Source organism: Musa acuminata, chromosome BXJ3-4, assembly GCF_036884655.1.
Source record: "Musa acuminata AAA Group cultivar baxijiao chromosome BXJ3-4, Cavendish_Baxijiao_AAA, whole genome shotgun sequence".
NCBI lineage: Eukaryota > Viridiplantae > Streptophyta > Magnoliopsida > Zingiberales > Musaceae > Musa > Musa acuminata.
The window spans coordinates 26,337,358-26,361,167 of record NC_088352.1 but is presented as its reverse complement, the minus strand read 5'-3'; the positions used below and the strand labels follow the sequence as shown (position 1 = coordinate 26,361,167).

General features: G+C 38.6%; 1 pseudogene; it reads right to left on the bottom strand.

Annotated features, from left to right (window-relative positions):
• Nucleotides 1-102: 102 nt before the first annotated feature.
• Nucleotides 103-23,088, bottom strand: LOC103981782 (selenium-binding protein 1-like; annotated as a pseudogene).
• Between the last annotated feature and the right edge of the window lie 722 nt (nt 23,089-23,810).

Sequence of the window (23,810 nt, the reverse complement as noted above, 5' to 3'; positions counted from 1 at the left end):
ATACATCTCACATTTCCAGTGATCCAGACTTATAGAGACAGTAAAATTTTTTTGGCTAATAGTTTCTGAGTGTGCATACCAACATGCATGCAGTAATGCACATAAACCAGTAAATTGACAGTACACACATCAAACTACTCATTCAAGAGATCATCAACGACCAACAAAAGAAGCTAATAGTGAGAATCCTTTTCTCGTAATCACCTGAACACCAAGTAGAGAAATCACATAGTACATTAACCTCAGTTCCATAAAGATTTCGCAAATTGCTACAGCGATAACCGGGTTCTACTCCGAAGCTGCTTCATCTATATCCAAATATCGGAAGTGCAGTCTCCACCAGGATACCTCATCTCATGTGCCAGTGCAGGTCCTTCAGGCTCTGTCCCAAAGTCAACAAAGAAGTTTGGATTTACGATCAATCCACCTTGCTCGGTGTTCATGTCAATCTGCAGCATGTGAGATCCCTTCTTCACGAAATCTGGGCCATAAAATTGTTGATCCCACACACTAAAGAGTGAGTTTGTCACGTACAGCCAATTCCCATCCAAGCTCAGTTGAATCATCTGCGGCCCTCCTCTAAGTCGATTTCCCTGATAGAAAGAGTAGTTGTCATTGTGACAAGCTCTAACCTTTACAGTCCTATACGGCGAGAATATGGTTCTGGAGGTGAAACTATACTTCTTCCATATTAAATCGTACATTAGATGCAATTCCCACCAAAGAAAACTTACAACACAAAAATGTTGTCGCTTCTATTTTTAACACCTTGTCACGCTTCTTTTAGTCTTTGAATTAACAGAAGCATCTACCAAGATAAGAATTGGTTCCAATTTTCCCATGTTACCAGTTCATTTTAAAATGCCCACTCGTAGGCAACAAAGGAATCTCGAAAACCTCTATAAGCATGTAGTTCATGCCTATTTCTAATCAAAGAAAAGAAGAAGACTCAAAACTAGTAATTCAAAATGAACACATGCTGCTTGCAGAATAATGGTAGAAATGTTAAATATGAAACTAGAATGTAAATAGACACGGATAGAAGGTAACTCACCTTAATCACAGGTACACTAAATTGTGACTCCGCCCCATCGTCTGACACATAGACTACATCACTTCCCTTATGAAGGAGACCTCCAACCCATACTTCTCCTGTCAGCACCGGCTTTGAAGGATCTTCAATGCTATACTGTCTAACATCTCCATGAAACCAGTTGACAAAATAGAGGTACTGATCATCAAGAGAGATGAGAAAGTCTGAGATCAGCCCTGGCATTTCGGGTAGAATCCAGTTTCGCACCTTCAGTGGCGTTACAGATATGGCAACCTTACAAAACAGATATTATACAGAGATTTCTTAGCACTTGGTATCCCATCGAAAAGCAGGCAGAATCACTAAAAAGCTAGAAAAGCAGATGGCAAAACAAACCTCATGGCTCCAGGCACCATCTGTGGTCTTGAAAAACCTCACCATGTTGCTGGACAAACCACAGCCAACAAAGCCAGTGTCTTTAGATGGGTCATGCAGAAATTGTGTCTGCAAAGAATAGCAAATTTTTTCAGAATGTGAATATATTAGAGTTTCTTTTATTGAGAAAGAACAACACGAATACGGACTTCTAAGGGTAAGAGCCCTGCATTTCCAAGATCCAATGTCTGCTTTAGTTCACCATCTGGCCAGCTATAAACATACAAGTATCTTCCATATAATCCGTCTGAAACATGTTGTAGGTTGAAACCCTTTGAAAAAGCTGCAGGAGCTCCCCATGATGAGCTGATCATGGTCTTGTGACGTGGTTGGTACCAAAAATCATAGCCAAACAAAGGACTATGACCTGGTTTTTCCCACCCGTATGGATATCTGCATTAGACAACAAGGTCAAACATTATTGGCAGCAAGGAAGCAAAATGAAACAAATAAATAGAAATGAATACGAACATTCATCAGAATGATCACCATAAGCAATTGTCCAAGCTCATTTGAATGCTTAATCTAAATTCCAATGCACTTAGATATATTCATCACATGCATAAACCAGACAACACAGGTATACTGATGAAAGAAGCACCGAAAACCGATTTGGATAATTCCTTAATTGAATGACAAAATCAAAATACATTAGGACCTTTAGTACACTTACTGCAGCAAGGACCTGCGAATCATGTTACTACTTTTGACAGTTTCTGATCTAAACCAAATTTCTTTTTAGTTTTTATGACAATGTTCTGTTAAATTAAACAAAAGATGCTTTTGAACTTCACAATAACATTCTCCAACACCCCTCATACGGTTAGAACTTACCACCGAAGCATCTTCTACAAAATCAGAAGAACCCAAGTGATCAGGATTCATTTTCTATGATACTAATTCTTATGAGAGCGATTTATTGGTTATTCTGTTCCGTTCTGTGCTCAATCAATAGCCAAGATGGACCCCCCATCACAAAATCATGAATTTCAAATTCAAGCAGACATCAGCCTTTTTTCATTAAGATTCTCAAGATTCTACCTTCAGGGGATTGCCAATTTAAACAAGAACAGTTATCTATTATTTGGGGAGTTTATCACAAGGTCTGCCATACCGAAGCATACCGCCCGTACCGGGTGGTACGTACCGGTCCGACAGGTTACCGATACGCGGACCGCCGGTACCGCTACAGTGATACAGTATAATACTACAGCACTGCTACAATATGAAAAAGTATAAAATTGTTCGGTACATCAGGGTGTACCGCTCGGTATGCCCTGATGTACCGTCCGGTATACCGGTACCGTACCATACCAAGCCTGGGTCGAAACGTCGGTACGATACGATACGACGAACCTTGGTTTATCATATACAATATAAATCATATACAATGCAAGCCAATCAGAGTACTGGTTGGCTCATGGCCACTCGAATAATCGGTGCTTTATCAATGCATATTTCCTCAGATGGAAGGATAAAACATTCTAAAGCAGAAAGTGTGTTTGAAAAATCCTTATAATGATTTTTCAGATCAATTTCTGAGGAAAAGACTTAGCAAGTAACCAAAAACATCACCAATTTTGTTACTATAAAATGGGATAAAGGAACGGACATCAGTGGCTTTGAGAGGGTTAAAACCAAGAAATATATGTACTAAACAAAGTCTAGATATTATCAAAACATACTAAGGTAGATGCCTAGATTTCAAGTTTCAAATTAAAGAGAATAATGAACACCATGTTGAATCTCGAATTTTGATGATGAAATCAATTGTCATTTGTTGTCTAATCTATGTGTTGAGATAAGTGTGCAGGATTAACTATGATTAAAGTTAGACATGCAGCAGGAGTTGCGCCGGAGTCAAGACAATGATCACGTTGGGAGTTCGAGAGTTCGACGGAAGTTCGGACAGTCGTCGGAGGTTCTGCGGGAACAAATCCGAGAAGTCCATAAGCTTGCCAAAAGAAGCTCGTCGGAACTCGCCAAGTGGATCGTCGCAAGTCCAGGAGTTTGCCGGAAGTCCGCAGGAGCATCACCGAGGGTTCATCAGATGATCGACGAAAGTTCGCCGGAAACTCGCCGGAAGAAGCGATTGACGCACCGGAGCAAGCTGTAGAAATTGTCTTAGGATTTATCGTAGTTAGCACAATGATTAAGTTGGAAATGAGAGGTGATCCCATTAGCTTAATCTTGGGGCAATTGGGCCCCTGAAAAACCCAAATTGGGCCGAATGGATCTACTCATTTGGACCCTGATTGCTGTGGGAGGTGCAACAGCCCAAGCCAGGAGGTAGCATCGCCTGGGCTAAGTCTCCCAGGGAGACTGGGCGGTGCAACCGCCCCAGCCAGGAGGTAGCACCGCCTGGGCTTAGTCTCCGAGCGAGACTGGGCGGTGCAACCTCCCCTGACAGGAGGTAGCATCGCCTGAGCTCGATCTTCGAGCTCTGGCAGGCGGTGCAACCGCCCCAGTCAGGAGGTGCAATCGTCTGAGCTCGGTCTTCGAGCTCTGGCAGAGAGGTGCAACCGCCCCTGACAGAGGTGGCATCGCCCAGAGGCTCAGTCTTCGAGCTGTGCCAGGCGGTGCAACCGCCCCAGTCAGGAGGTGCAACCGCCTGATCCCGGAATTCCGGGAATTGACAGTTTTGAGCTCCAAATTTGAACTGGGTTGGGGCCTATAAATACCCCACCCATTCAGCACTGAAAGGTAGAACTTACACTCGAAATCTTGATCTTTTTCTGTGATTCTTAGAGCTCAAAATTGTTGTAAAGGCCAAAAGTTCTCCTCCCTCTGTTCTTCAAAGTTTTGAGTTGTAAAGAGATGAGAGAATTTCTGTAAGAGTTGTCTCCTAAGCCCGTCAAAAGGAGTGAAACTGTAAAAGGGTGGCTGGCCTTCGCCTATTGAAGGAAGGCCTCTAGTTGACGTCGGTGACCTCGTCGGTGGAGGAAGCCAAATGTGGAGTAGGTCAAGATTGACTAAACCACTCTAAATCTCGGTTTGCATTTACTCTGAGCATTTTATCTTTACTGCAAACCTCCTAAATAACTACTGCCTTCTGTGCTTTTACGAACGAGTTTCTAAGTTCAGAGCTTTCCGAATCTGCGTTTAGACGTAAATCAACTTTTTCGTACGATCATTACATTTCAGTTTACGTTTACGTTTTGATTTCAATCATAACTGCAAACTGCCTTCTGCGCGTTTATAAAACATATCTCAAAGTTCAGTATCTTCAAAATTGGCATTTAGACGTAAACCGGTTTTATCGTACGAACGTCGTATTTCAGTTTGCGCTTGCATTCTGATTTTCATCATAAACTGCAAACTACCTTCGTAGATTTACTTTAACTTAAAGTAATCTTAGAATCGGCTTTTACATCGAAATCGTTTTTATCAAACGAACGCAGCTTTCGATTTTAATAGTGAAAGATTTCCGCTGCACTAATTCACCTCCCCCTCTTAGTGCTCTTGATCCTAACAATTGGTATCAGAGCGGGGTTAACTCTCAAACGGATTAAAACCCAAGAGAGATGGCTTACGCCGGAAACCAAGAGGGTCATTCTATTACACGTCCACCCCAGTGATTGCAAAAGGCGCTCGGGCGCTCGCCTAGGTGCTCGGGCGAGGCGAGGCGAGGCCCGAGCGCCTCGCTAATGTCCTAGGCGGCGCGCTTCAAACAGGCGCCGCCTGGGCGCTCGCCCGAGCCCAGGCGCTGGGCGCTTCGGGCGAGCGCCTCGGTAAACCAAGGCGACCGAACCAGAATTTTAGGTCTGGTTCGGTCCTGGTTCGGTTGTTAGTTGGTTCAATCGAACCCACTAAACCGATATAACTCCAACCCTAACCCTAACCCTAACCCAACACTAACCTGCTGCCGCTGCCACTCTCGATCCCGATCCCGATCCCGATCGCGATCTCGTCGCTCGCTGCCGCTGTCGCTGCTCGCGCCTCCCGCGAGCCTTCCCGCTGCTCGCGCCTCCCGCGAGCCCTCTCGCTGCTCGCGCCTCCTGCGAGCCCTCCCGCTGCTCGCGCCTCCCGCGAGCCCTCTCGCCTCCTGCGAGCCCTCCCTCGAGGCCTCCCGTTGCTCGCGCCTTCCGCTCGCTTTCCCTTTCCCGCTGCCGCTGCCGCCGCTGCTGCTACCGCCGCTCGCCGCTGCTTCCTCGTTTCTCCATCAGGCTCAGTATACTCTTAAGATTAAGTTTATTTGAATTTTGAAATGATTAATTTTCTGTTAATAGATTAATAATATATTATTTTGATTTTAATGTTATTAATTTTTATTTATTTGAAATTATTGTTAGGTTTCAACATAAATGGCAAGTGCAGAAAGCAACTCAATAGAGTCTCCAATGTTATCAAAAAAAGATCCTGCATTGAAGTATAATTATTTGAAGGATCCGAAAGATCCTAATGCAGTGACTTGTATATTCTGCAATAAGACTACCAGAGGTGGTATTTTTCGTGCAAAACAACATCTAGTAGGAAATTTCAAGAATGCAGCAGCTTGTAAAAAATGTCCACCTAAGGTAAAAGAAGAGTTGCTGAATTATATGAATGAAAAGAAGACACAAAAGAATGAATCTTATGAGAATTTACCAGAAGACAATGTTGAACATATCAGAGATGAAGAAGAAGATTATTCTACGAGTATTAACCCAAGTGAAAAAAGAGTATACGACAAAAAGGAAAAAAAAGTTATGAGTACTAAGAAAGGTAGAAAAGGACCGATGGATCTATATATGCTTCAAGGATCCTAGAAACAACAAGGGCAAGCAGGAGGCTCAAAATTGAGACAAACAAATATAAGTGATGCTTGTGATAAAGAAATAAGAGGAAGAACAATTCAGCACATTGCTCGGTTCTTCTATCAGGCTGGTCTTCCCCTTAGTACAACTCGTTTAGACAGTTTTAAGGATATGATTGAAGCTATTGGAAGATATGGTGCAGGATTAAAACCTCCAAGTTATTATAAGATGCGAGTTCCATTGCTGCAAAAAGAGTTGAATTATACAAATGACTTACTAAAAGGTCATAAAGAATCATGGGCAACACATGGTTGCTCTATTATGTCAGATGTTTGGACTGACAGGAGGCGCAGGAGTATAATTAATTTTATGATTAATTGTTCTTTAGGTACTATGTTTGTGAAGTCAATAGATGCTTCATCTTTTGTAAAATCTGGAGACAAGATATATGATTTACTTGACAACTTCGTGGAAGAAATTGGAGAACAAAATATTGTTCAAATCATAACCGACAATAGAAGCAACTATGTTTTAGCTGGTAATATTCATCTTTTGATTTTGTTAATAATTTTATCTTCAATTAAGTGTGTTAAACTCTTAAGTCTTATCATTTTTGTTATCCTTTGTCTCAGGTAAATTACTTGAATCAAAAAGATAACACTTGTATTCGACTCCATGTGCAGCACATTGTATTGATTTAATGTTGGAAGATATTGGAAAGATCTTAGAAATCAAGAAAACCTTAGAAAGGGCAATTTTTGTTGTTGGATTTCTTTATAATCACATTGGGGCTTTGAATATGATGAGAGAATTTACAGGGAATAAAGAATTAGTGAGACATGGTGTTACCCGATTTGCTACTTCATTCTTGACATTACAGAGCGTGTATCGTCAAAAACATACTCTGAGAAATATGTTTACCTCTGAGAAATGGGTGACAAGCAAATGAGCAAAAGAAGCAAAAGGCAAGAGGGCTGCTGATATCATCTTAATGCCATCCTTTTGGAATCATGTAGTTTATATATTAAAGGTAATGGGCCCTTTTGTTCGAGTCCTTCGGTTGGTGGATAATGAAAATAAGCCTGCAATGGGATATATTTATGAGGCTATGGATAGAACAAAAGAGACGATTAAAAGATCTTTTAATGAAAATGAAGAAAAATATGAGAAAATTTTTACAATCATTGACGAAAGATGGAATTGTCAACTTCATCGTCCCTTACATGCAGCAGGATATTATTTGAACCCTGAATTCTTTTATAAGATTAAATCTGTTGGATTTGATGCAGAAGTTTTGGGTGGGTTATATCAGTGTGTTGCAAGATTAGTTCCCAGCATTAAGGTTCAAGATAAGATTATTCATGAATTATCTTTATATAAAAATGCTGAAGGTCTTTTTGGAATTCCAATTGCCGTTCGATCCAGGACAACTACCTCTCCAGGTATTAATAATTTGATATAATTAATTTCATATATATTATGTTACTATGTTATTGCTAATAATAACATAAATTTTGCAGCTGAATGGTGGAGTCTATTTGGAAATTCCACCCCGAACTTACAGAAATTTGCTGTCAAAGTACTTAGTTTGACATGTAGTGCTTCGGGTTGTGAGCAAAACTGGAGTGTCTTTGAGCATGTAAGTATTACTAAATATTTTTATTTTAATTAATTTATTTATTTAGATATATGTATTAATATATTTTTAAATTATATGACATGACAGATTCACTCGAAGAGAAGAAATCGGTTAGAACATCAACGATTGCACGATCTTGTTTACATAAAGTATAATCAAGCTTTGAAGACTCGTCATGATTTGAAAAATAGATTTGATTCAATCTCATTGCAAGATATTGATGATTCAAATGAGTGGTTAGTAGGAGAAATGGGTACTAACTTGCAAGATGCTGAAGACGAGCTTGTATTTGAAGATGATAAGATTGACGTGGGGAGATGTGGCAAGAGCTTTAGGTGCTAGAGAATTACAAACATATACAAGACAGATGTCAAAGAGAAAAATTAGTGCAAAAGCATCAAGCTCGGCTCCTGCTATTGTTGAAGACATAGAGAATGAAACATATCTTGATGAAGAGGAAGGAATCGAAGAACAAGAGGAAGAAGACGAATTCAATTAAGATGATTTGTGTGAAAATGACGATAATATTGATTATGATGAATGACTTTGATGTAAAATTTTAATGTTTTGAATTTTGAAACTTTTTGTTAATGTGACATTGTGATTTTGTATCTTAGATTTTCTTAATTTAATAGCATATTTTTATTTAAAATTTTAAATAATTATATTTTATATTTTTATATTTTAGCACCTCGCTTCGCTCGGGCCAGCGCCTGGGCGAGCGCCTAGCGCCTCGGGCGTTTTTGGACCTTGGCGCCTAGCGCTTTTTAAATCACTGGTCCACCCATGTTCAATGGGACGAACTATACCTATTAGAAGACCCGAATGAGGATCTTTCTTATTTCTATGGATTTTGAACTTTGGAATCTTGTCGAAAACGGTTTTTCGAAGTCTTCTTTTCCAATGATCGATTGGAATGATTTGGAGAAGAAGGCCTTCGCTCTTAATGCAAAGGCTATGAATGCCTTATTTTGTGCACTTGATAAAAACGAGTTTAATCGTGTTTCGATTTGTGAAACCGCATTTGATATTTGGCACACACTCGAAGTGACTCATGAAGGCACAAGTAAAGTGAAAGAGTAAAAAATCAATCTTTTGTTACACTCTTTTGAACTTTTCCGGATGAAACCGAGTGAGACTATTGGCGACATGTTTACCCGTTTCACGGATGTCGTCAACGGTCTAAAAGGACTCGAAAAAAGTTTTTCGGATTTTGAGCTCGTAAATAAGATTCTAAGATCCCTTCCTAAAAGTTGGGATCCTAAAGTCACTGCTATTCAAGAGGCGAAAGAACTAAACAACTTCCCTCTTGAAGAACTAATTGGGTCATTAATGACCTACGAGATGACTTGCAAAGCTCATGAAGAGCAAGAAGACATCCTTCCAAAGAACAGGAAGGATATGACACTTAGAACTTCAGAAGACCACTTGAGAGAAAACTCAAGTGATGAGGACTGTGACGATGACTTAGCACTTCTAATAAGAAAATTTAAAAAATTCATTAAAAGAAACAAGTTTAAGAATGACACAAAAAACAAACTTGAACCCAAAAAGGACCAAGTCATTTGCTATGAGTGCAAAAAGCCGGGACACTACAAGAGTGATTGTCCCCAAATCAAAAAGAGAACACCAAAGAAGAAGGCGCTCAAAGCAACATGGGATGATTCGAGCGCATCCGAAGAAGAGGAGTCCAACACCGAGCAAGTTGCTCATTACGCCCTAATGGCCATCGGAGAAGAGGTAACGGATTTAATTGATGCAGATTTACCTTATGATGAGTTATTAAATGATTTCCATGAATTATTTGATGAATGTAAGACAATTAGTAGAAAATACAAATTGCTAAAAAAGGAGCATGATAGTCTTATTTGTAATTTCGATAAGTTAAAAGCTAAATATCATGATAGTTTAAGCTCATGCCATGATCTAGAAACTCTCCAAAAGGAAAACTTGCTACTTAAGGACACCTTGAAGAAATTCGAGGTTGGTAGCAAGTCATTAAATATGATCCTTGCAAACAAGGGTCACGTTCCCAAAAGAATTGGAATTGGATTTGTGAAAAGTCCTCACCAAAATCCAACCACCTTCATAAAAGGCCCCATCTTACATGTTCGACACCAAAGCAAATGCAACTTTTGTTGCAAACTTGGACACAAAACGCATTATTGTCCATTCAAGAAGATGAGTCCGAATAAATTAATTTAGGTCCCTAAAGGAACCATGATAAACTCTATGCAACATGATAAACAATGTAGATCTATCTTTGAGGCACCCAAAAGCAAATGGGTACCTAAAAATCATCCTTTCTTGTAGAAACCCATACCATCGCAAGCTAGAAGCAAGAGATGGTACCTTGATAGTGGATGCTCAAGGCATATGACCGGAGATCCATCTCAATTCTCTAAGCTCACTAGCATAGACGAAGGCTATGTCACCTTCGGAGACAACAACAATGGTAAAATCATTGGCAAAGGAACCATAGGTAACAAATCTAACTTCTTTATTGAAGATGTTTTGTTAGTTGATGGTTTAAAACATAACCTCTTGAGCATTAGTCAATTATGTGATAAAGGATACATTGTTAGATTCGAATCTAATGCTTGCATCATTGAAAAACCACACAAAAACATGTCTATGATTGCATTAAAACAAAATAACGTATGCATTATTGACATCAATGATTTGTGTAATGAAATGTGTTTTTCGGTTTTGAATGAGGATGCTTGACTATGGCATAGAAGATTAGGTCATGCTAGCATGAAACTAATCACTCAAATATCATCTAAAGATCTTGTAAGAGGAATTCCTCATATCAAGTTCATCAAAGATAATGTATGTGATGCTTGCCAATTAGGTAAACAAATTAAGGGTAGTTTCAAATCTAAGAATCAAATAAGCACCTCTAGGCCCTTACAATTGATCCATATGGACTTGATCGGACCAATCTCTACATCAAGCCTAGGAGGTAACAAATACGCCTTCGTCATTGTGGATGACTATAGTAGATACACATGGACTTACTTCTTGAAACAGAAAAATGAATACTTTAGATCTTTTACCAAGTTTTGTAAACTTGTTCAAAACGAGAAGGGTTCTATGATTTCGTCAATTAGAAGTGATCATGGTGGAGAATTTCAAAACCATGATTTCCAAGAATTCTGTGAACTCAATAGATACAACCATAATTTCTCCACTCCAAGAAATCCTCAACAAAATGGAGTAGTAGAAAGAAAAAATCAAAATTTACAAGAAATGGCAAGAACCATGTTGAATGAACATAGCCTACCCAAATATTTTTGGGCCGAAGCCGTAAACACTGCATGCTATATTTTGAATAGAGTTCTAGTTAGACCCTTACTCACCAAAACTCCTTATGAGTTATGGAACAACAAAAAACCCAATGTTTCATATTTTAAAGTCTTTGGGTGTAAGTGCTTTATCTTGAATGAAAAAGATAACTTAGGAAAATTTGATGCTAAATCCGATGAAGGAATCTTTCTTGGTTATTCTTCAGTTTCTAAAGCTTTTCGTATCTTCAATAAAAGAACATTAATTATTGAAGAATCCATTCATGTTGTTTTCAATGAGATTTTCGAAATCAGGAAAAACGATTTTGATGATGATGTTAATTTTGATTCCTTGAATTTAAATGAAACTCCGTCTCCAACTAGCAACTTGAATGCATCCACTTCCGAAACATCCTTACCCAAGGATTGGAAGTATGTAGATGCTCATCCTAAGGAGCTAATCTTAGGAGACACATCAAAGGGGGTTCAAACACGATCCTCTCTTAAAAATTTTTGTGCCAACACTGCTTTTCTCTCCCAAATTGAACCCAAATGCGTTGACGAAGCCATGAAAGATGATTCATGGATTATCGCAATGCAAGATGAATTAAATCAATTTGAGAGAAATGAGGTGTGGAAGCTTGTTCCTAGGCCAAATGACCATTTAGTTATTGGTACTAAATGGGTCTTTAGAAACAAGCAAGATGAAAATGGTATCGTGGTTAGAAACAAGGCTAAACTAGTGGCCAAATGTTTCAACCAAGAAGAAGGCATCGATTACGAAGAAACCTTCGCTCCTGTGGCTCGATTAGAAGCCATAAGGATGCTCCTTGCCTACGCTAGTAGTAATAATTTTAAGCTATTTCAAATGGATGTTAAAAACGCTTTTCTTAATGGTTTTATTTTTGAAGAAGTCTATGTTGAACAACCTCCTGGATTTGAAAATAATAGCCACCCTAATCATGTGTTTAGATTAACTAAAGCTCTCTATGGTTTAAAACAAGCTCCGAGGGCTTGGTATGAGAGACTTAGTTCTTTTCTTATTGAAAATAATTTCATAAAAGGCAAGGTTGATACTACATTATTCATCAAGAATTTTGAAAATAATTTTCTCATTGTTCAGATTTATGTTGATGATATTATCTTTGGTTCCACGAATGAATCTCTTTGTGAATCTTTTGTTAAAACTATGAGTCTTGAATTTGAAATGAGTTTAATGGGAGAGTTAACATTCTTCTTAGGTTTACAAATCAAACAACTAAGCAATGACATCTTTATTAGTCAAACTAAATATGCTATGAATTTACTAAAAAAGTTTAATATGAATAACTCAAAAGCTATTAATACTCCTATGAGCACCTCCACTAAGTTAGAAATTGATGAAAGTGGAGAAAGTTTCGATCAAAAAACTTATAGGGGTATGATAGGAAGTTTACTTTACCTCACTGCAACTAGACCAGACATCATGTTCAGTGTAGGACTTTGTGCTAGATTTCAATCAAACCCTAAGATATCTCATCTCAAAACAGTTAAAAGAATACTTAGATATCTTAATGGTACCACAAATCTAGGATTATGGTACCCAAAATCAGAAAATCTTGAGTTAATTGCTTATGCTGATACAGACTTTGCTGACTGTAGACTAGATAGAAAAAACACATCAGGAACATGTCAATTTTTAGGACATGCCCTTGTTTCTTGGTCATCTAAGAAACAAAACTCGGTTGCACTATCAACAACCGAAGCTGAATATATTACAGCAAGTGCATGCTGTGCACAAGTTGTATGGATGAAAAACACTTTAGAAGATTATAAAGTTCATCTTAAAAATATTCCCATTAAATGTGATAACACAAGTGCAATATGCTTAACAAAGAATCCTATACAACACTCAAGAACAAAACATATTGATATTAGACATTACTTTATACGAGATCATGTTACTAATCATAGAGTTCATTGACACCAAATATCAACTAGCCGATATTTTTACAAAACCTTTAAGTGAAGAACAATTTGATTTCATAAGAAGAGAATTAGGAATGTTGATGTGTCCGAACACATAAACTAGTTAAAATTATCTTTCGGACTTTATTGAATAATCAAATCACTTGACTGCCGTTACATGCCTAAATAACATGTTGGAAATTATGTGTTTTGTCTTTTGATTGTATTTGAAAATCTGTAGCATAGTCTTGTCCGAATGCATGAAAGAGTTAATTTCATTTTCGGATTCGCTTAACAATTGGAATGCTAAAAATCGGATTTTCTCGTACACTCTTATGAAAAATATTTTTCTGAAATGGATTTGATGAAATGATTCCATCTTGAAATATGGAAGATAGTATTTCTATTTACAAAATGTTGTTTCACATATCTTGACTCAAAGCAAACTCACAAACAGCATGAATCAAAGCAATCAACATATCATGTTTTCCTTTATGTGCTTGAACAATTAATTTCCTATCATTTACTATTGGAAATAACATGAATCAAGTAAAAGCATGAAACAATCATCGCACTTATACTCAAAATTTACTTGTATTGTTCTCCTGATATCACAACTACCATGCTTTTTGTTGATGACAAAGGGGGAGAAATATATGAATTGATGCTATAAACACTGATGCTATAATTATGCCATGCTTGCATCACCAAGAGATATATGAATAAATGCTATGATTTGCATTATGCCTTGTATCGTGTCAAGATATCAAACAAAAACTTGCATCGTAATTTTACGAGTTGATATCTTATCGTGTGATGAAATGCAATACTTGCTAAAATATTTGAAATGTGTACTTGAAATGTGTACATCATGTAATGATATCAAAATCATACTTCACAGTTTTACATGCTGATATCTTACAATATGATGAATTGTTACTATTACCATCATTCAAACTTGTAATATAAAATTTGAAAATGAAGGTCAAGCCTTGACATCATCTTCAGAGAGATACATCATGATAGGAATCATGATGGGAATATTGATAAGTTCAAATGATTTTAACTTATGTCTCTTGAATTCTTAAGGTTTTGAATTCAAGAATGACTTATCTCAAGTATGGCATATAGATAGGAGGAGTTAAGGTTAACTCCATTATCAATTGATTGTCATCATAAAAAAGGGAGAGATTGTTAAATCTCGGATTTTGATAATGAAGTCAATTGTCATTTGTTGTCTAATCTATGTGTTGAGATAAGTGTGCAGGATTAACTATGATGAAAGTTAGACATGCAGCAGGAATTGCGTCGGAGTCAAGACAATGATCACGTTGGGAATTCGAGAGTTCGACGGAAGTTCGGACAGTCGTCGGAGGTTCTGCGGGAACAAATCCGAGAAGTCCATAAGCTTGCCAAAAGAAGCTCGTCGGAACTCGCTAAGTGGATCGTCGCAAGTTCAGGAGTTTGTCGGAAGTCCATAGGAGCATCACCGAGGGTTCATCGGATGATCGACGGAAGTTTGCCGGAAACTTGCCGGAAGAAGCGATTGACACACCGGAGCAAGCTGCAGAAATTGTCTTAGGATTTATCGTAGTTAGCACAATGATTAAGTTGGAAATGGGAGGTGATCCCATTAGCTTAATCTTAGGGCAATTGGGCCCCTGAAAAACCCAAATTGGGCCGAATGGATCTACCCATTCAGACCCTGATTGCTGTGGGAGGTGCAACCGCCCAAGCCAGGAGGTAGCACCGCCTGGGCTAAGTCTCCCAGGGAGACTGGGCGGTGCAACCGCCCCAGCCAGGAGGTAGCACCGCCTGGGCTCAGTCTCCGAGCGAGACTGGGCGGTGCAACCTCCCCTGACAGGAGGTAGCACCGCCTGAGCTCGGTCTTTGAGCTCTGGCAGGCGGTGCAACCGCCCCAGTCAGGAGGTGCAACGACCTGAGCTCGGTCTTCGAGCTCTGGCAGAGAGGTGCAATCGCCCCTGATAGAGGTGGCACCGCCCAAAGGCTCAGTCTTCGAGCTCTGCCAGGCGGTGCAACCGCCCCAGTCAGGAGGTGCAACCGCCTGATCCTGGAATTCCGGGAATTGACAGTTTTGAGCTCCAAATTTGAACTGGGTTGGGGCCTATAAATACCCCACCCATTCAGCACTGAAAGGTAGAACTTACACTCGAAATCTTGATCTTTTTCTGTGATTCTTAGAGCTCAAAATTGTTGTAAAGGCCAAAAGTTCTCCTCCCTCTGTTCTTCAAAGTTTTGAGTTGTAAAGAGAGGAGAGAAAATTTCTGTAAGGGTTGTCTCCTAAGCCCGTCAAAAGGAGTGAAACTGTAAAAGGGTGGTTGGCCTTCGCCTATTGAAGGAAGGCCTCTAGTTGACGTCGGTGACCTCGTCGGTGGAGGAAGCCAAAAGTGGAGTAGGTCAAGATTGACCGAACCACTCTAAATCTCGGTTTGCATTTACTTTGAGCATTTTATCTTTACTGCAAACCTCCTAAATAGCTATTGTCTTCTGCGCTTTTACGAACGAGTTTCTAAGTTCAGAGCTTTCCGAATCTGCGTTTAGACGTAAATCGGCTTTTTCGTACGATCATTACATTTCAATTTACGTTTACGTTTTGATTTCAATCATAACTGCAAACTCCCTTCTACGCATTTATAAAACATATCTCAAAGTTCAGTATCTTCAAAATTGGCATTTAGACGTAAACCGGTTTTATCGTACGAACGTCGCATTTCAGTTTGCGCTTGCATTCTGATTTTCATCATAAACTGCAAACTGCCTTCGTAGATTTACTTTAACGTCATCTCGCTTAATCGCAAGTTAAAGTAATCTTAGAATCGGCTTTTACATCGAAATCGTTTTTATCAAACGAACGCAGCTTTCGATTTTAATAGTGAAAGATTTCCGCTGCACTAATTCACCCCCCCCCCCCCTCTTAGTGCTCTTGATCCTAACACACCACACCTTCCTTTCACATTGAAATCTGAATCAAGAAGCAGGAAGCCATTCCCCGTTGCATTTCCTTCTTTATCTCCAAGGCAAGACACCATTATATCACCAGATCGAAGGCAACGAGAGGTATAAGGATATGCTAGCCCAGTCTTTTGCAGAATATTTGTGGGATCAACAACCTTATGCAATGATGGAAATCTTGGAGTTTTTGCAGTGTCAACAACATATATGCGACTGGATCTAAAAAATACAAAAATGATTAAGCCCGTTGATTAAAAATATATGAATGGTAGATAATACGGCATGTAGCTTAGGAGTGCTATTCGGTGTAGTTCCAAACCAGCCATCACAAGCAGGACTCATATATATATATATACATATATATAATCTCTCAACTATAAAAGTCATAAAACAAACATCTTCTAACATTAAGTAACCTGACCACAGGTATATGACTTTAATTACCTAAATCGGCATCCGAACGATATACTCACACTAAAGGATACAAGTGAATTAGTTTCTTTCTAAGTAGTTTTTCATCCTCTGTTTGCAGGTCCCAGTTCAAGAAACCCAGGAATCGCCCTTAGAAAGCAATTAAACAATACTGATACCTATATTTATAGGCTATGCAAGTGAGGTGAGGTTCGAAGCTATGCTCTGTTCTGCTTATATCTTATATTCATTCAACCATACTCTACTACTTTAGAGCTACAGCAAACTTGAAACCATACGAAACTATTTTGATTGCTTGTTTGAATTAAATTGAGTGCTCCCCTATGATAGAATATAGTAAAACAACTCCTTACTCTAATAAGTGCTAGCACAAGGGCGAAGTAGAAACTGATTAATGTACAGATTTTGTATAGTTCTCTTAAAAAAAAATAAATAAGAAGGCCCCTTGTCGATCAATAGCTAAGAAATGACTTCGCTTCGTTGAAATGAGCGAATCGAGGGCTCTGGCTCTAGTGTCCATTTGTGAGAAAAGACTACCCTACTATGGTGCCAATACTTATGTCTCCTTGTGAACCGACCATAATCTTGAGATTTGCTGGACTATAACTAATTTCATTTAGTAACCTATAACCCAACAGCTTACTGCTAACTCTTGCTTTAAGAATATCTTCTTCTTATGCCCTAACCTAATATATGAAATTCTTAAAGCTGCAGGTGTTCCGCTCAATAACGCATAAATAATGATTACGTATAAGAGGAGTTGAACATCGTTTAAAGTTTAAACAACGTTGAACATCACTTAAACAACTCGAAATCAGGGTGACAGCCTTATCCCTTATGTAGTCGGCCTCTGGAACTTCATTATCAGCCTCAACTTCTTGCCTTCACCTTTATGTGGTCGATAAGACCTCTCGTTGGTAACAAAACTAATTGCCTTTACCTTATGTGGTCGGTAAGACCTCTCGTTGGTAACAAAACTAATTGCCTTTACCTTATGTGGTCGGTAAGACCTCTCGTTGGTAACTCAACTGATTGCCTTTACCTTGATTATGGTTAGCCTCCTTCAGCGTGGTGTACATTAGCCATTAGAGTTCCAGAAGCAACAAGCAAGGGAACAAACAAAAAAGCAAACCTAAGTGTGCTAACGCTGAGCGGGGCACTAACTTATTATTTTGCATTTGCTAGGTATGTATGAGAGCTAGAATTAAGTGTCAAGAATAGAAGAGAATTGAATGCTGAATAAACAAAGTATAGAATCTCACATTCATCATATACAAATCAGTATGCTCACTCTCTTACTCCAAAGCTCACCTATAGTCCGGAACTCGCGTTAACCCTTGCTTCTTATTCTGTTCAGCTACCCCAATTGACATAAGCACCCCTATAGCACAACGGAACAAACAAGCAACTAAGCAAACCGAAGTGTGCGCTAGCAAGCAAACTCACGTTAGCTAGGAAAGCGCTAAAGAATTGAATTAAGGCAGAGGGTGAAGCAAAAGGAGAGAGATATGCAGTAAATAAAGTAAAAAAGGAATAGAAAATAGTGCAAAAGTTGAATTAAGTGCTGCTTAAAAAGAGAATATCACTATCTAGTCTTTGCGAACCCTTAGTGGCAACTCTTGGGCAAAGCGAAGTAAGACAATCATGAAATAAAGAAGTCATATAATGAAGTAACCTACCACATTAACATAAGCAGCACCCCTAACTAGTAACCTACCGCATTAACATAAGCACCCCTAATGCCACGCCGCGTCCTGAACACAATAAACAAGCTAATGCGTAACGGTGAACTCCTGCTTAAAAAGATTATTACTAACATATTCTATAATTCATATACAACACTCCTTACTCTCAAACTTAAGACTCCATTACTCTAAGCTCTAACACATTGTACTCTCAGGGCGTGTTCCACTTGTTGTCGTAGAGTTTTGTTCTTGGCTTTCCCTTTGCTTTGCGTGGAGTACAGTTTCAAGTTGGCTGTAGTTCATAAGAAAGTAGATAGTAGCCCACATAGCGGTAACCTCACTTAATTGAGGAATTGAATTGTGTGCTCTCCTATATAGAAGTAATCTAACACTGCTCACTCTGTTACTAGAACAAGGTAATCTAACACTGCTCACTCTGTTACTAGAAGAAAGTCATCTAACACTACTCGCTCTGTTACTAGAAGAAAGTCATCTATCACAACTTCCTCTGTTACTCACTTATGAACCCTATCCCTATACTAAAGAAAAAGTACTTTATTCTTGCTTTTGCTTGCGCCCTTGCTTTTAACTTCAATAAGTGTTAACCCTGAGCTAAAGAAGAGAATTGAGTTCACCCTATACTCTTAGAACTAGAATCTCTCTTTTTTCTAATCCGGTTCCTCCACCACTACGAACTCCGATTAGATTCAAGCATGATACACTTTTTATTGATTGGAAAAACCCAAGTGCTCTCTTGCGGATCCATGAAACAACTCTTAGAAATCTTTTTCCCTTTCGGAAGATACAGGAGCAAAACAATCAAACTATACATACATACATACATATATATATATATATATATATATATATATATATATACATACATAACACTATAAGTTGCTTCAGGTAATGGCACTATAAAATCAAGAAAATCAGTTTTGTCCATGCTTGAATCATAACAGGGTAAATTGTGTTATCCATTTAGGAAATAGCACAAGAAACACCAATATTGGCAGTATTGACCAGAATTTCTAAACTTGAACCTTAAGGCAGAACCACATGTGAAATAGATCGAACCAAACAGTCTTTTGCAAAACAAAACCAGATGTGGTAACTAGAACACAAGTTGACTTTCAATCAACTATTACTTGGTCCTCTATCTCCAAGCATATGAAAGAGCCTCCTCAATCCCCTTTCTTTTAACATCAAACAGCCATTTGCTGATGACCTTGACTCTTGATAGTCACTTAAAGAATAGGTCCCAGAAAACACCAATTTTATTTTCTACTCTCTCTTAGCACTTGAGTTGCTACCTCTAAGCACTTAAAACTTTTCCGAGAGCTAAGCACTTAAGCAAATACCAAGTCATGCCAAAGTAGAGCGGGCAGAAAGCAAAACCTCAAGTCAATAGAAAATTGAAGAAACCCATGCCACTAAGCACTTCACTTTTTCTAGAGCCTCTTAGATTAATTTATCTTAACTATACCAATTATTACATATAACAATTAGACTCCTTTTATTGGTGTTACATCAGATTCTTGTTGTCTGAGTTGGAGAGGTAAGTCAGATTCAATTGAGGGTCATTCCAAAGTCCTACTTGTAGTTTCCCAAGGCGCTGACCCTGCAAGACTAAGTCAAGGGCTTTCCCAACAAATGCCGCTCCAAAAATCAAATCAGTTTTAGAAGTCAAGGAGTTGAGGACTAGTTGAACTAGCTGGTGAGATTAAGAGAATATGGGGAATGCGTACCTCAAGGTCCCTTTTATATATAGTTTCGAAATAGTTATGTTCAAGATCATCGGTTGTAAGAGAAGTTCATGTGATGTTTTGGGCAAGAGTGTGGCACGATGTTCGTTGCTTTTGAAGCCCATGTCGTATGATTGCGCCTATCATAGGGTTAGATGGTTGGACGATCGGCCACATTTGGCCCATTGTGGCCATGCGTCTTCAAATCCGACTTTCACTTATCGACTGGATTTGACCGACACGTTGCTAGGATGGTCGACCCATTGGCCACATGTCATCACATTTTAGCTTACGTGTTTGCCATGTCATCTTTCCCCTCGTGCTCGCACCAATAATGGCAAATGCTAACTTATCAGATGGAGCTAGAAAGAGCACCCATGAGGCCTCGGCTCCCCTGCTGGGGGGCACTAATAAGCATATTTAGTCCCACATCGGTTAAGGAGTAAGGGAACCAAGGCCTTACAAGCCCTCAACATTACCCTATACTCACCCCAAAAGGGCAAAATCGTGCAGGCTCATCAAAAGTGAACAATTCCATGAGCCCTTGTGCTCATGCTGATGATAACAAATACTGACTTATCATATAGTCTTAGAGACCTATTAGTTCTTTACAATTGTATTATTCCTCAGGATCAATATTTACTCGTAATATACACTTGAAAATTTGACACACCATGTGCCCCCATAGTTGAGCAATCTAGGATTTCCTTGATAGCCTAACCTAAGAATGATTCTCAGTGATAGTTAGCATGAATGAAATAAACAGACTACATTCGTGGGTACTAAAGATAGTTTGACAATGAACTTCTATAACTGAAATAGTCAAAGAATAGCTTAGAATTGCCAAGCTGGTCACCATTTATGTATAATCTAACAAATAATTATCTTCTTTGCAGGAACACATCAAAGTAAGACATGTAAAAGTAGCAATAATATAAAACAAGCAAAACACAACAGAGGATTACAGCAATGAAGGCAAAATCAAGAATTGCCAAACTGCTGAAGGGTCACCATGACAAGAACTGCAGGCATTCCAACCAGAATGATGCAGTTCATCACCAATATAGGGCATGGGAAGCCTGTGAATTACTTTGTAATATGTTGGGGAGTTAGGATCAACATCCACAGTCGCCAAGTAGTCCGGTTTTTCTATTCCAGTTCCTGTGTAGTTGAAGAGAATATCTTTGTTGTAAAATCCATTGACAAAAGGCATTTTATTTAAGACAGCATAAAATTTATCGGTCGTGGAAAAGGTTGATTCTTCTAATAAGAACTGTAATTGGACACAAGAGTGAATAGCACAAACACAGGAAAAAATTGCTACAAATACTTTAATGCTGAAGTCCAGAACTAAAAGTAGTAGAAAATATAAACATGAATAGACCACAATCATGAAAAGAAAACTATAAAGAGTTAACTATGAAACATACTGTTGATAAAAGAAAATTCATCTTAAATATATCATGTATAACTTCTTCAAGTATCACTTTAAAGGAAATGCTTAAGAAAGGAGACATAAAGTTTCCTTAGGAGTAAGCCCATATCCAATTAATTCAAAATTTTCTTCTTCTACAATAAGTTCAACTGAGGGTGTTACATTAGCTTATGCTTTGTAAGAACAAATACAATGTGATTCTCAATTCAATATTTTTTCATAATGATAGAATTAGATTTCTTCCTCGTCTCATCAAATTGGCCAGTTGGTCATGATTTGATGGCTTTTGGTGTTATGCATCTAGTTATGCTATAAATAATCATGCATACTTGCCAAGTTCAAAAGGAATGAACTAGAAACCTGCAAGATTCCTCCAAAGCGACAATGGAGATCAAGCATTAAACAACCATGAAATAAAACCCCATAAACTCGCAGAAACTAAGAACAAAAAACAAAAACAAGAACTTACAAATGCCAAATTTTGAAAGATTATTCTTTTAAACCCCAGAAATCCCTGTTCTGAGTATGTATTTCATACAAGATTATAAATACAAGAAAGAAGTCCAAATCTCCTGATATATTTGGAAAACGTTGATGATGCCCTTAAAGAAAGGGAATACGTATCATGAGAACTGCACTCCTGAACAGTCAAAGAAGGGGCCAAATCTCAATCAAACCTCTGACAGCTAGAGAAGTTACATCAATGATCAATAAGCAAGGTGGCCTTTGATGGCCCCTGAGCACCTGACATCATGCACGAATAACAGAATCAGGTCCCAAATCAAAAGTGCATAGTTACTAAAAATGCCATCACCTATTCCTTCTCATTTATGATAAAAGTAAGACCTTTTATTTTGGAAGAAACAATGAAATCACCAACAATATAATTCATTTTGTTGGTTGGCGATTTAGTTCCAAAGCAAGATTAATACAAGTCATATTTAGATCCTAAGCAATTAAAATAGGAAACACTTTAACCAACAATATAATTCATTTTGTTTGTTGGTGAGAAACTTTTGAATATTGGATGGTTAAGAAAAAATATTATGTTGCTGAGATGAGAATGTTGAGATGGATGTATGGAGTTAAAAAAAATATTTTTAGTCGTGGTAGGCATCGCTTCTTCGATAAAAGATAAGATAAAATAAAATCGTGGGCATCTGTGGGAGATTACTGGATGCGGTATTGGTACGAGAAAAGGTTGAGGAAGACCTAAAAATATTTTAATAAAAATTATAAATAAAAATTGAAGTAGGTGAGACTTACGAATTTGTTTTTGTTAGTGTTAGTGTTATTGTTGTGAGGAACTTGTCGTCTCGATTGAATAAAAAAAAGATGAGACTACTGATTCCTCGTCTAAACGCATGGAGAGCAAAAAGGTAACAGCCTACGGAGAAAACACATCAGAATCAAAAACAGTAACTCCCCCAAGCTTAAATCGCTCAGATTAACAACCAAGAGGCGCGATCTTTTTACCATTGTAGACACAGGTAACGTAGATGAAGGCCTCCCGCGGCCCCGACATGGATGGCTTCGAGGGGGGACGGATAGCCCGGGCCAGTGTCGGCGCAGCTACTCTGAACCTTCGCAGCACCAGCCATCGCAGTGTCCTCAGGTCACCACCACGCCGGGGACCCTCCGGATCGAAGCCTCAACTCTTTGATTCCGATCAAAGTACCCAAGGAAAGATCGACAAAGAACCCAAAATGGAAACGAGGTCTTCGGGTAGAGATATAGAAACGCAAGCGGGTCGTACACTGTTACAGCTACGTGGCGTAGTGACAATGACGCAAGCACATGTCGAGGCGGGATCACTGGTTTCTTATCCAAGTTATGCACGAGGACGTAAAATAAGAATATAATCTTATTTTATATTCTTAATATGGAATGAGTTTGGTATACACAATGTACTTAGGACATGTGCAATGTGAATTATATTACATGCAAGCTGTGGGAGACTAAGCCAACCTAAGGATGAACTTTCGGCACCCTGTCTTGTTCTTGGTAGAATCTGCATCATCCATCGGACTTTTACCGTTGTAGTCAATGCTATTGCTTTCATGACTGACTCGTCTAAAGACAAAAACTCAATATGATGTTGAAAGGCCCTTACCCTTGATGGTAGTTGACAAAGGGGTTTCGGCCCACATATGTTAGTGACTCGACCACCATCAATGCAAGTTGATATGACCGTTCAATCATCGGATCATTACTGCATACGATATAACCACCTCCTACAAAATGAGGTTGCAAGCTAGAACCCCTCTAGTTTACCTGTCAATCTCTAATGATACAAAACAAACCGCATAAATATTTTACTTCTCCTTATCACAAGTACAAGAATAGTAGGAAAGAAAATGATACCATAAACGGTTTAAACTCTATCACCCTTCTTTTGGTTACTGTTTGACTAATTACATCTTCGTGAAACAAGTGTTGCCAGTAATCAGCTAAGTGTTGTCA